A 14791-nucleotide genomic window follows, 5' to 3' on the forward strand; every position below is an offset into this window, starting at 1 on the left:
CTTTACCAACCTATGGATAACTTAGAAAGAAACAAGATGTGTGGGACCCCTGGGTGGCTCAGTGGTTAAGCATTTGCCTTTGGCTCAGGGTGTGATTCTGGGGTCCTGGAATCGAGTCCTGTATTAGGCTCCCTGCAGGAAGCCTGCATCTCCCTCCGCCTGTGTCTCTGCCTCTCTCTCTGTGTCTCTCATAGATAAATAAATACAATCTTTAAAAAAGAAAAAAAGAAACAAGATCTGTGGGAAAATCAAGATTACTTCTTGGACTGACAGTTTGGCAGTATTTGTTGGAGATTCAAGGGGGTGTATCAAGTAAGCAGCTGAGTATGTGGATCTGGAGAACTGGAGAGAATGCATTTATGAGACATCAGCATATCAATGGTATTTAAAGGTAGGGTAGTGGTTAAGAATGTGTAGGGAGAACATGTAGATACAGAAGAGAAGGAGGTCCTGGACAGATCTGGGAGAGCTCCAGCATTTAGAGATTTTATAGAGAAGGAAGAGCAGGAAAGGAGACTGAGGAGATGAGCTCAGAGAGTCTAGTGTAATGGACACCAAACAAGGAATCACTTTCAAGAAGCAGGATGCTGGTGGTGAATTATGCTATTGCTGCTGAAAAGTTCAGAAAAGGACAGAAAATAGCCACTACGTTTGGTAACATGCAGCTTGCCACATGAGTGATTTCTATGGAATAGATGGAGGAAAGAGTGGAAAATGAAGAAAGGGAGACAGTGAGTATAGATGAAGATCTCCAGGCATAAACTAATCATATTAAATATAAACAGCTGTATCATAATTAAGTGGCAACTTAGTATACTAGAGTAAATGGGAAATTTACCAGTTCATCATTATACTACTCATCTCTAGATGGAAATTAATTAACAGAAGGTGATAGTGAGTGTAGATCCTATAAAGGGGAAACCAAAGTCCAAGAATGGAGTAGTTAGTCCAACAGGCTCAAAGGGAGAGTGACAATGAACCTGGAGGGAAGAATTGTTTCCATGACCACAGCGTTGACTTCAGTGAAGAGCAAGAATTCTTCAGATTTCATTATCTTCCGAGCAAAAATTTCCTCAAGACTATTTCTCTTTTTCCTTTTCCTATTAGACAGCCTTGTCACTAGTAATTCTTTGTCCCCAAATAACCTGATAACAGAGAGAAGGGAAAGACAGAGAGGAATTTTGATAGAAGGCTACAGATAGAGGGATTTATTTTGGAGATAAGATATTTTTGTGTTTTTTTTTCCCCCATGAGAGTGAAGTAGAGAAGATAGTGTGTAATCGGACGCAGCAAAATATGTAGTAAGTACCAAGTGTGGAACTTCTTTACAATGGTGTTATTAGTTGGCTTGGGCTGCCATAAGAGAGACTACAGATTGGATGGTTTAAACAAAAATAAACAAAAATTTATTTTCTTACAGTTCTGGAAGCTAGAAATCAAAGATGAAGGTACTGGCAAATTCAGTTTTTGGGGAGAACTCTTTACTGTTTTGCAGACTGCCACTGTCCCCCTGTGTTGTCACATGATCTTTCTTCTGGGCATGTGCTTAGAGGGAGATCTCCGAGGTCTCCTCCTCTTCTTATAATGGGACGAGTCTTGTCAGATTAGGACCCCACCCTTATGATCTCATTTAACCTTAATTACCTCCCTGAAGGCCCAGTCTCCAAATGTAGTTACTTTGGGGATGCAAGCTTCAGCATATGAATTTGGTAGAGGGGACATGATTCAGTCCCTAACAGATGGTTTTACTCTTCTTAATAAATGAGGGTGCATTCCCTTTGACTTTAGTTAGTAAGGATTATGTACTCATTTATTATAGTTTATGTTCTCAAGCAAGACATGGCAGACTAGGAGTAGGATTTTGCCAGGGATTAAACTGGATTGGGAAATGAAGTAGTAGATATAAAAACAGTGTTTGAGAGAGTGAGGGAAAGAGGAGAAATAGACAATATTGTTAATGAGGGCTTCCTCAAAGTGGTTGGCCATTGGATTTAAACTAATGCTTTCCTAACTTTCTTCATGTTGTGGCAGAAAAATGATATAGAAATGACAGTTTTTGTGGTGTTTGGAGTTATCTGTGGGTCTGGGTGGAAAAATTTTGTATTGCTAATTTTATTTTTTAGTAATAGTATAATAAGAATAATGAATAGCAAATAAAATGGAAGATATTATTGAATTTGTAGGTGATTCTAAATAAAATATTTTGAAAATTTTAATGAAAAACTTGAGTTTGTTTTCTGAGAATATCATTTTTAATATCATGATGTTTTCTCCCTTAAAATGGCCATATACAATCAAAAATAAAAATTTTTATGTGATGATCTATTTAAATTCTAAATAGTTATTGTTGATGAGAAACATTATTCACATAAGTATATTAAAAATTAAAACATTCTTTAGAAAAATTTAATTTTACAAAAGTTGCAATCAGTTTTTTAAATGTTTAAATGTTAAATGTGGCACTTTTTTTGAGATAGTGAAATAAGATTTCAGATCCAATTAAAGTTTTTCAGACTAAGCATTTAAGTGTATACGCATTGTTAGAAGAATCATCCTGTAGCTAGATGGCTGCTGAAAGGGCAGAGGAACCATAGTATTATTTATGATGGTGAATTTTGGGATGTAGTCTCCAACTGTGACTGCAAGATGCCCTGCCTGACCTCATCCCAATGTTCTAGAGAATGGGCTATATTACTTGGATGTCCGGAATACAAACTCCTTCAATAGCATCCTGATTCATTTGTGGGGAATGAGCAGTGACTAACTGCTGAACCAGATTGTGAGAATGTCTAGGTGATAGAACACTTCCTTGTTCATACTCATTATTGTATGATAGAACAGGACACACCAAAGGATACTCATTATTTTTTGGTAATGATGAGTATTGGGCAGTTGGGCTGCTCCCTAAATAACCCCAGAGGAGGTTGCTTTGTGTAAGAGGTAACCAGCTGGGGCTATGGTAGATCTAGGCCCCACTGTGCATCTCTAAGGTTAAAGAGAGCATCATTTCAGGGAGCGCTGCTTAAATTTTGGAAAGAAGGAAGTAAAATCAGAAGAAGAACGATAGTCTCAGGAACTGGAGAAATTGTAACAGGAAAAAGAGCAGGTTCATTTATTCAGAGCTTAAATTCCAAAAACTCTTTGTTTTAATTTTTTTCTGAAAGCTCTTTGTATCCTTCCCCCCTTTTGTCTAATGAGACATGAATCACTTACCACACAATTCACACCTTTAAATTATACAATTTAATAGGTTTTCATATGTTCACATGTCTGTACATCACCACACTTAATTTTAGAACATTTTCATCACCTCAAAAAGAAAATCTGTGTTCTTTAGCTATCACTACTCTAGTCTCTTTTCTTAGTTCTAAGTAACCACTAATGTACTCCTCCCCGGAGGAGACACAGCATGTCATGCAGGGCCACATGGGGCTTGCAAGTGGGATTAGCAGGAATAAGCTGAGGCTGTGGAAGTCAGATTTTGTAGTAACCAGGGGATGAGGTGATCCCTGCTTCACATGGCTTATTTGGGATTGGCTTATTTGAATTTTGTGGGCTGACAGGGAGTTAGAACCCATTAGACTGAGGACTGAGTGGGTTGCAGCTGGTCCAGTTGCATATTAGGCAAGAGCAAGGTATCTCATGCTTAGAACTTTGGGACCCTATGAGGCCCAAAAATGTCAATGCAGCACACAAAATATTAGACCTTGTAATACAACAGGATCAATTTCATTCTTTTTGCATGTGGCTATCCAGTTGTTTTGTTTTGAACACTACTAGTCTTTCCCTATTGAATTTGTCTTGGTACCCTTGTTGAAAATCTGTTGACTTTTTCGATTGATGATGTAGGAGTTCATTTTTTGATTCTCAGTTTTTTTCCATTGAACTCTCTCTCTCTCTCTTTTTTTTTTTTTTTTTTTTAACTGGTACCACATTCTATTTCTATTGTTTTGTATTGAGTTTGGAAACTGTTAGTCGTCTTAGTTTTTTCTTCTTTTCTGGGATTGTTTTGGCTAACTAGCCAGGAAGTTGGAAGTTTTGTTGGAATCTTGTAGGTGGATCAAGAGTCAATTAGAAGAATTTAGGATTGTAGACTAAGGAAGAGCTTTCTTTTATCTTGTAAGTGCTGCTCTTCAAGAGAATGACACTTTTAAAAAAGGAAGTACATAGAATGATAAAGGAGAATCCTTCTATTAGAATTATCCTTGGGTGATGAGGTACTTGTGAAATGTGTGATATACAAGCAATATAGCCCTTACATCCTTACATATTGACTCATTTAACTGTTTGAGTGATTAGTTTTATTTACTAATATTTCCAGATACAGATAGGATTGCACTTTCCTATACCTTGAGGTTAATGGAACTGGGTAATGAAATTGGAATAGAAGTGATGTGAGTCACTTCTACATAGAAGCTGTAAGAGCCAGTGGATTGTGGTTTTGTTTTGTTTTTGTTGTTTAAAGATTTTATTTATTTATGAGAGACACAGAGAGGCAGAGACACAGGCATAGGGAGAAGCAGACTCCGTGCAAGGAGCTCGCTGTGGGACTCCATCCCAGGACCCTGGGATCATGACCTGAGCCAAAAGCAGATGCTCAACCACTAAGCCACCCAGGTGCCCCCTCATTGTGGTTTTGATTTGCATTTCCATGAGTTGTATAAGTTCTTTATATATTTTGGATACTAAGCCTATAATGGCTATGTCATTTGCAAATATCTTCTCTCATTTGATAGATTATCTTTTAGTTTTTTGATTGTTTCACTTGTTGTGATTAGCTTTTTATTTTGATATATTCCCTATAGTTGATCTTTTGCTTTTGTTTCCCTTGCTTCCAGGAAACTGTTGCTGAAAAATGTTGCTGTGACTGATGTCAGAGAAATTACTGCCTGTGATCTCTTCTAATATTTTTATGGTTTCAGTTCTCACATTTAGGTCTTTAATCCACTTTGAGTTTATTTTTGTGTATGGTATAAGAAAATGGTTCAGTTTCATTTTCTTGTATGTGGCTCTTCAGTTTTCCCAACACTATTTGTGGAGGAGACTCTGTCTTTTACATTGTATGTCCTTGCCTTTGTTATTAAAGATTAATTTGCCATATAATCATGGGTTTATTTCTGGGCTCTCTATTCTGTTTCATTAATCTATGTATTTATTTTTGTGCCAGTACCATACTGTTTTGATTAGTATAGCTTTGTAATATATCTTTAAATCTGGGATTGCAATACCTTCAGTTTTGTTCTTTATCAAGATTGCCGTGGCTATTCAAGGGTCCTTTGTGATTTCACATAGATTTTAGGATTTTTTTATTCTAGTTCTGTGAAAAATACTATTGGTATTTTAAAAAAAGACTTTATTTGCTTGAGAGAGAGAGAGAGAGAGAGAACGAGCTCAGGTGCACAAGCCCCCTATGGGGTTTGATCCAGGACCCTGAGATCATGACCTGAGCTGAAGGCAGAAGCTTAACAACTAAACCACCCAGGTGTCCTGCTGTTGGTATTTTGATACAGATTGCATTAAATGTGTAGATTGCTTTGGGTACTGTGGACATTTTAACATTATTGGTTCTTCTAATCCATGAGCATTGATTATCTTTCCATTTCTTTGTGTCATCTTCAATTTCTTTCATCAGTGTTGCATAGTTTTCAGAGTATAGGTCTTTCACCTCCATGGTTAACTTTATTCCTAGGTATTTTATTATTTTTGGTGCAATTGTAAATGGGTTTGTTTAATTAATTTCTCTTTCTGCTACTTCATTACTAGTGTATATAAATGCAACAGATTTCTGAATATGGATTTTCTATCCTGTGACCTTACTGGATTCATTTATCAGTTCTTATAGTTTTTTGGTGGTGTCTTTAGAGTTTTCTATATATAGTATCATGCCATCTGCAAATAGTGGACATCTTCCTTTTTTCTTACCAATTTGAGTGTATTTTATTTCTTATTTCTTGTATGATTGCTGAGGCTAAGCCTTTCCAGTACTATATTGAATAAAAGTAGTGATAGTGGAGATCCTTGTCTTGTTCCCGATCTTAAGGGAAAAGCTCTCAGTTTTTCACCATTTAGGATGATGTTAGCTGTGGCCTTTATTGTTTATATATGACCTTTATTATGATGAGATATGTTCCTTTCAAACCTACTTTGTTGAGGAGTTTTATTGTGAATGGATATTGTACTTTGTCCTTTGTCAGATGCTTTTCCTGCATCTGTTGAAATGATCAAATGACTTTTTTCTTTTCTCTTATTGAGGTGATGTATTGCATTGATTGATTTTTGAATATTGAACCACTCTTGCATCCCAGGAATAAATCCCACTTGATCATGGTGAATTACTTTTTTGATGTATTGTTAGATTCAGTTTTGTAATATTTTGTTGAGGATTTCTGCACCTATATTCATCAGAGATATTGGCATGCAAGTCTCTTTTTTGTAGTGGTATCAGGCTAATGCTAGCCTCATAGAATGAATTTGAAAGTTTACCTTCCTTTTCTATTTTTTGGAATAGTTCGAGAAGAATAGGTGTTAACTCTTCTTTAAATATGTGGTAGAATTCCATCTATGAAGGCTCTAGTCCTGGACTTTTGTTTGTTGGGAGTTTTTTGATTACTAATTCAGTTTCATTGCTGGTACTCTGTTCAAATTTTCTATTTTTCTGATTCAGTTTTGGTATGGTATATGTTTCTAAAAACTTCTCCATTTCCATTTGTTCTAGATTGTCCAATTTTGTTGGCATGTAATTTTTCATAATATTCTCATAATTCTGTGTGTTTCTATGGTCTTAGTTATTTCTCCTCTTTCATTTCTGATTTTATTTGAAATATATGTCTCTTTCTCGCTGTGTCTCCTTCTTTCTCTCTCTCTCTTTTATTTTTATTTTTTTATGAATCTGGCTAAAGATTTATTATTATTATTATTATTATTATTATTATTGATCTTTACAAATAACCAGCTCCTGGTTTCATTGATATGTTCTATTTTTTAAAATTTCCATTTCATTTATTTATACTCTAATCTTTATTATTTCCTTTCTTCTACAGTTTTCTTTTTCTAGCTCCTTTAGTTGCAAGATTAGGGCTTTCTTTTGAGATTTTTCTTGCTTCTTGAAGTAGGCTTATATAGCTATAAAATTTCCTCTTTTGCTGCATCCCTAAGATTTTGGACTGTTGTGTTTTTATTTTCATTTGTCTCCATGTATTTTTTTATTTCCTTTTTAATATCTTGGTTGACTATTCATTGTTCACTAGCATGTTATTTAACATTCATATATTTGTGGGTTTTTTTCCAGATATTTTCTTGTTGTTGATTTCTAATTTCACAGTGTTGTGGCCAGAAAAGGTATGTGATATGACTTCAATGTCTTTGAATTTGTCGAGCCTTGTTTTGTGGCCCAACATGTGACCTATTTTGGGGAATGTTCCATGTGATCTTGAAGACAATGTTCTGATTATATCTGGACATATCCATCTGGTTCAATGTGTAATTCAAAGCCATTGTTTTCCTTGTTGATTTCCAGTTTGGATAATCTGCCTATTGATATAAGTGGGGTGTTAAAGTCCACTACTATTATTGTATTATTATCAACTACTTCCTATATGTTTGTCATTTGCTGCTTTATGTATCTGGGTGCTCCCATATTAGATGCATAAATATTTGCAACTGTTACATCTTCTTGTTGAATTGTTTCCTGAATGATTATATACTGTCCTTCTCTATTTCTTTTTATAGTCTTTGTTTTAAAGTCTGTTTTGCTCAGTAAGTATTACTATTCCAGTTTTCTTTTCACTTCCATTTGCATGATAAATACTTTTCATTCCTTCACTTTCAATCTATTTGTATTTTTACAATAGGTCTGAAATGAGTCTCTTGTAGGCAGCATATAGAAGGGTCTTGCTTTTTTACCCATTCTACCACCCTGTGTCTTTTGACTGGAGCATTTAGTCCATTTACAATCAAAGTAATTATTGATAGGTATATACTTAGTGCCATTTTGTGACTTGTTTTATGGTCGATTTTGTAGTTCTTTTCTATTCCTTTCTTTTTTTGCTCTCTTCTCTCATGGTTTGCTGGCTTTCTTTGATGATATACCTGGATCCCTTTCTCTTCTTTTTTGTATACTGGTTTTTGATTTGTAGTTACCATTAGATGTATATATAATCTCTTCAGCATATAGCAATCTATATTAAGATAATGGTCAGTTAATTTTGAACTCACTCTTTACTCCTCTTTCCTCTATATTTTAGGTTTATTATGTCAGACTTTACATGCTTTTTTTTTTTTTTTTTTTTTTTTTTTTGTGAATACCTTGACTGATTTTTATTGATATACTTACTTTTACTGCTTTTGTTTTTCCTATTTTTTTTTAACTCCTATTTATGGTCTTTCTTTCCACTCAAAAGCTCCCCCTTAACATTTCTTATAGGGCTCTTTTAATTGTCATGAATTCCTTTAACTTTTGTTTTTCTGGGAAACTTTATCTCTCTCTCTCTTTTTAAAATATTTTATTTATTTTATTTGACACAGAGAGAAAACAAGCTAGCAGAGCAGCAGGCCAAGGGAAAGGGAGAAGCAGACTCCCTGTCAGCAGTGGAGTTTGATTCAGGGCCCTTTGGTCATGACCTGAGCTGAAAACAGATATTTAATGGACTGAGCCACCCAGGTATCCCTTTATCTCTCCTTCTATTCTGCATAACAGCTTTGCTGGATAGAGGATTTTTGGCTGCAGTTTTTTGTTTGTTTGTTTTTGTTTTGTTTCAGCACTTTGAATATATCACACCACTCCCTTCTGTCCTGCAAAGCTTCTGTTGAAAAATCAACTGAGAGTCTATTTATAGAGTTTCCCTTGTATGTAACAGTTTTCTTTTATCTTGCTGGTTTAAAAATTTTCTTTATCACTACTTTTTGCCATTTTAATTACTACATGTCTTGCTGTGGACCTCTTTGAGTTGATTTTGTTGGGGGATCTTTGTGCCTGTTGGATCTGGATTTCTGTTTCCTTTTCCAGATTCAGGAAGTTTTCACCTACTATTTATTCAAATAAATTGTCCTGGCTTCTTTTCTCTCTCTTCTCCTTCTGGAATCCCTATAATGCAAATGTTATTATGCTTGATGGTATTTCTGAGTTCTTTACATCTATTTTCCTTTTTTACTCTTATTTTTCTCTTCCTCCTGTTTTGCTTGATTCCTTTCCACTACTCTGTCCTCTAGGTCACTGACCCCATCTTCTGATTCTCCTGGTCTATTTATTCCCTCTAGTATATTTTTAATTTCATTTATTGAGCTCGTTCTTTGTTATGTCATCTATCTCTTTGTTAAGGGTCTTACTGAGGTCCTCCATTCTTTTCAAGTCCAGTGAGTATCTTTACTATTACTTTAAATTCTCTATCAAGCACACATCTCAATTTTATTTAGATCTCTTGCTGTGGTTTTGTCCTGTTCTTTCTTTTGGGACATATTCCCCTGTCTCCTCATTTTGTCTTATTCTGTGTCTACTTCTTTGTGTTATGAAAGTCAGCTACATCTCCTCTCTTGAAAATAGTGGGCTTATGAAGAAGAGTTCCTATAGTGCCTTGCAGAGTTCCTTCACTGCCCCCCTGCTCACCAGAACCTTGTGCTTCAGAGTGTCTCCTATGTGTGTTGTGTTTACCCTAATGTGGCTGAGGCACTTTTGCCTTCAGTCCAGTCATCTCCAATGGCTCCTTTTGCCAGTTGTGGGCAGGGTTTGGTCCCTGTGTTAGTCAGCCAATCTGGGGCTGCCTTGGGATTTAGTTGAGTCAGACCAGGAATTTGCCAGAGATGCAGTAGTACTGAACAGCAAGAAAATGCAGAGGTGGAACATATGGTGCCAGCAAGTTTTGTGCTGGATGGAGGAGATCTTCAGCTGCCAAGCAACCATGGCAAGCCAGTTTAGAAGGGATAGATCAGCAGAAGCATGTGGAGCAGGGTGGCAGTATTAGAAAGGTTTGCATGGGTCTTCTCTGGGAGCGGCCTGGAACTGGGTTCTGGCTAGAGGAAGGCATGTCTACAGGAAAAGGCATGGGTGGATATGCTGTTAACAAGTTAGGTAGCAAGTGTTAGCACCACATTTGGTTTCTGCAGGTGTTCGTGTATATAGGCTGAGATGTAGGGGAGGCAAATATGTCTGCCAGCTCCTTTGTTTCTAGAGAAGTCTCTCAATGATCCATGATCCTCCAGCACACACTCTGAGATTAGTAAACAAATGTCATCATTATATACCTTAGGCATTTTTCAAACTGCTGCTTCAATGCTGTGTCTCCACAGGACTATTTGTTGTTATTTCTTTAAGGGTGGTGACTCAGTTTCCTCTCATCTTTCCGGGAGACTGCTGATTTTTAACCCCTCTGTTTGTAAGAATCATGAAATTTGGTCTCTTTGGTTTTCAAAGCCAAACATGGTGATTCGTCTTCCCCATGTGGGATCCCTGGCTTGAAATTCTGTTGTCTTCCCTCCCTGTCCCTGAAGTGTCTCTCCCTCTTGTGGATAGTCCTGAAGTCTATCTCCTGACTCTGTCTCTACTTTTCATACCCTCTTCAGTGTGGCCTCTTCTCTACATTTAGCTGTGCAGAGTTTGTTCTGCCATTGTTCCAGTAATTTTCTGGGTTATTTACTCAGATGTGGCTGTTATCTGTATCTGTGGGATGAGGTGTAGGTTCCTTCTACACCACCATATCCCCTAGAAATCCTGATCATTACCGAATTTATTACTACAGCATAGTGAAGTCTACCTTATAGAAAATTGGTACCAGAAGTAAACACTGTCATAATACAAAAATCTAAAATATGTGACATTGGCTTAGGCATTTGAAGTTAACCTTCAAAAATGGTTATTGGAGACTAAAGGGATAGAAAACAACATATTACTGTAGTAAAGCTCTTAAGGAAATATTACATGAAATGACTTAGAAGGAAAATCATGAACCAAATGAATTTCTTATTCTTAGGGAAGAGGTTTTAAAGAAACTATTATAAATGTGAGCTTCTCTTGATTGCATTTGACAAGGTATTACAAGATAGAAACAAGATCAAAAAAGAATTGGTCTACTTACAAGCAGGGATTAAAGAGAATAGAATGAGTCCATAAATTTAGAAACTTATAGAACTGGACAAACGGATGCTTCACAATCCCAACTAATACAAAATGATAAGACTATTAAAATTGAACTATAAATTAAGGATCAAACCTTGATGTTTGCTAATTATATTCATTGCTAAAACTCATGAGTGGCATAAGGAAGCATTCAGTACATACTCCAGATTGAGCAAAAAAGGCTTGCTTAACAAAAGATTAAAGTGGTTATCCTCTTGATAGTGTATTCATAGAATACATAATTGTATTGAAAGTGGGTAATACATGGTGGCAAAAAAGCAAAACAAACAAAACAAATAAATTAAAGAAATATGTCCAGAAATGAATTATGGCTGTGGCTCTTGGCACATTGAAGTGACTAGAATAAAAAAGATAAAACATTTGTTGTGATTGTAAGAAAGTGGTTCTGGTAAACTATTATCCTAGAGTACAAAAAGTGACTGTTTGAGGCTTAATATATTTCATCTATGGGCAGGAGAAAGCTCCTCAAACTTCATGAAGTGTGTATATCTTGATGCTCACTCTATGTGTGGCCAAAGAAACTAAGGGGAGAGAAGAATATCCCAAAGGATGAGCCAGGGATCATAAAGAAAATAAGAAGGGTGTTATTTTCTGATTTCTAACTGAAATCAATGTTTAATCAACAATCATTTCTCACCTCTTAAGGAGGTCCTCAGAATTCTGCCTTGAAGATTTCAAAATTGCTAAGGACCAATGTCTTCTACACTTTTTTTTTTTTTTTTACCTTTGTGAATGTATTTATTTTTGATTATCCTGCCCTGCTTCACTGTTGTATATTGGGTTTTTGGGAATAAAAACTTACCATTTTATTTTATAGCCTCTGGATCAAAAGAAGCCACATAAAATACTTTCTATTAATCTCTGGTGCAGAGTTTTTTGTACATCACCCAAAGAGCATGAGCTCTGAACTTGATGCCATGACTTTTGAATTGACTCCAAGAGGAAGTGATGAGTGCATTTTGCCTGTGGAAGAACAATGAATGGGATATTTTATGTGGTGTTGGGCATATTATGGTGGTCTTTCATGTTGTTAACCAAGTTTTTCCAGTTCTCTCCTTTATGGTGTATGGTAGAATTGTTTTTCTTGTACCTTTGAAACTTGATGGGACCATGTATCTTGCTTTGGTCAATGCAATGTGAGCAATAACATCATTTCTGGGTAAAATGTTAGAGTTTTTATGTGACTTGCTGTTGTCCTTTCTTTTTAGCTTGGAACATAGAGATGGAGACTTTTTCTGCCTGAGCCCCTGTGTGATGACATCCTAGGCTGACATCTTTCCCCTACCTACCCTGCCACCACCAGCGGACATGGGTGGATTGTAGTAAGAATATTGTTATTGTAGGACATCTTAGAATAAAATGCACAAAAGTCTTTGGTTTGGCAGCTTAATTTTGGAAAATTTGAATATATAAAAGTTTTATATATATCTTGGTCTACATCTTTATCTATATCTATCTCTATCTCTATGTCTATCTATCTATCTATCTATCTATCTATCTATCTATCTATTTATCTATCATCTATCATCTATCTATCTATCTAGAGACCTAATATTTATTGCAAGCTTAATTGCTCCTCCAAGATCTAGACTCTAGCAGATAATTAATACATAATTAAAATGACATTGCACTGAGCCTCTGTGCTGTAGCTGCTGAGGTATTTATTAACCATCTTTACATCATCAATCATTATAAGCTTTCCTGACATTAGTTGGGTTTGAGATAAGCTGGAAGACTTGAAACTCAAGACTAGGTCTGAGGACTGGAAATATTTTGCTACCCAACTTTAGAGTAAAATGAATCAGAAGCAACTGGGACTAGCTCTACAAAACCAGATTTAATATGAGACTAAGCTTATGTTATAGAACTATGTTAGCTGAAAAAGAGAACAAGTAGCCTGTGTAAAGCTTGCTTTAAAACATTATTTTAGCATTTAATTTAATTTGAATACCGATGTATACAGATCACAAAATCAACTTACATTATTAAATTCTTTAGCATTTTATTGAACTAATCCATATCTGATGCATTATATAGAATAACAATTCCACTATACTTACTATGTAAATTAGCCCAAAACAATTTGGTTGTTACCTTTAGCTATAAACAGATATGACAAATTCAAGCTGATTTGGGAAATTATTTAATCAGTGAGAGATAAAATGTGTGCAAATGAAAATGAAATGTCATATTTTACAAGTCAATTTCAAATTGAGATAATATAATTTCTACATAAAATTTGAGCTTCTCATAAATATTAACAATGCAAAGTCAAAGCTGCATCTTTACATTTATATCACTCTACAATATTATTTTTCAAGGATATGTTAATATGAATTACAGAAAATGAAAAAACTTTATTAGAATGAAACTCAGAAAAAAAACTCTGTTTATGTATTTCCCTTTAATTAGGTTCATTGTATATTTGTATTTTATATATGAAGTTTATATTTCAATTAAATATACAGCAAAAAGCTAATATTTACATATTTATCATTACATGCAGGCCCTGTGCTAAAAGCTCTCTCTCTCTCTCTCTCTCTCTCTATATATATATATATGCAAAGATACACATATATGTATTTTACATATACATATGTATATGTATTATACATATATATGTATTTTATCTTTAAAATTGGTCTATAAGGTAGGCATTATCATTATCCCACCAGTTTTATAATTAGGAAATAGACACTTAGAAAGTGTCTTATTTAACCTTAGAAAGGTTAAATAATCTGCCTAAGATTAAGCTGCTAATAATTGATAAAGCTGGAATAAGTCTCTGTTTTTCTGACTATGAGATTCATATTTTTATGCTATAATACTCCTGATTCTTCCCATAATATTCTCATATCAATTTAAGTACATTCTGAAGAACTGTATGGCTAATAAAGAAAACACAAAAAAGGTAAAAGCATAACTTCAAATGAATTCTCTTACAAATGGAAATATCATTTTTTTCTCAGTGTACATTTAAAACCCTCAAGATGATTTAACAAGATCATCAGTCAAGATGATTTTACCTTGACTTATATTTTCCCTAAGACCATTAAAATCTTTGATGAGATGGGTAGAAGATTAAAAAAATTGTCTATTCCAATCCAGAACATATTTTTTCTTTTCTTTCTTTCTTTTTCTTTTTCTTTTTTTTTAGAAATCTGGCTTGAAAAAGAGAGAACTTGAATTGACTTATAAGCAGTTTCTTTTTTTTTAGAAAAATTGACTGCTCTGGTATATTTCATTATTCAAAACTACCAATGAAACTGAAGGAGTTTGGGAATCTCTGGTTCTAGTGGGTGGAACTCTTCTATAGTAAATCTGTGTTTGTCTAGGTGTAGGTAGATCTTCATTTCCTTATTTCTACACATTGTTTCTTTTGGAGAAGAGATTCTTTTTCTATGGGTGTCATGGAATGGAACTGTGCCTGCTAACTGGCTCTAGGTAATCTATACCTGGGAGATAGGAAGAGTCAATTCACTGGACAAATATTTCTTGAGCATCATCTATGGATCAGACACTGTGGAAGGTGCTAGAATAGAGCAGTAAAAGTAATATAAAAATTTCTGTAGTCTATATTCCAATAGAGGAAGGCAGACAATAACAAGTAATGTGTTGTAGATCAGAAGTTGATAAGCACTCTGAAGAAAAATAATGTGAAGA

The 14791-nt window shown here is 35.0% G+C and overlaps 1 long non-coding RNA gene across 1 annotated transcript in view; it reads left to right on the forward strand.

Annotated features, from left to right (window-relative positions):
- The first annotated feature begins 531 nt into the window (after positions 1 to 531).
- The window catches only part of LOC140608974 (uncharacterized), an 87261-nt gene continuing 73001 nt past the window's right edge, over positions 532 to 14791 (forward strand). Inside the window, exons 1-2 of the long non-coding RNA XR_012010973.1 lie at positions 532 to 1301; positions 12337 to 12450. This is a non-coding gene — a long non-coding RNA (uncharacterized lncRNA). The remainder of the gene's footprint in view (positions 1302 to 12336; positions 12451 to 14791) is intronic.

Source organism: Canis lupus, chromosome 18 (genome assembly GCF_048164855.1).
Source record: "Canis lupus baileyi chromosome 18, mCanLup2.hap1, whole genome shotgun sequence".
In the NCBI taxonomy this organism is placed as follows: Eukaryota; Metazoa; Chordata; class Mammalia; order Carnivora; family Canidae; genus Canis; species Canis lupus.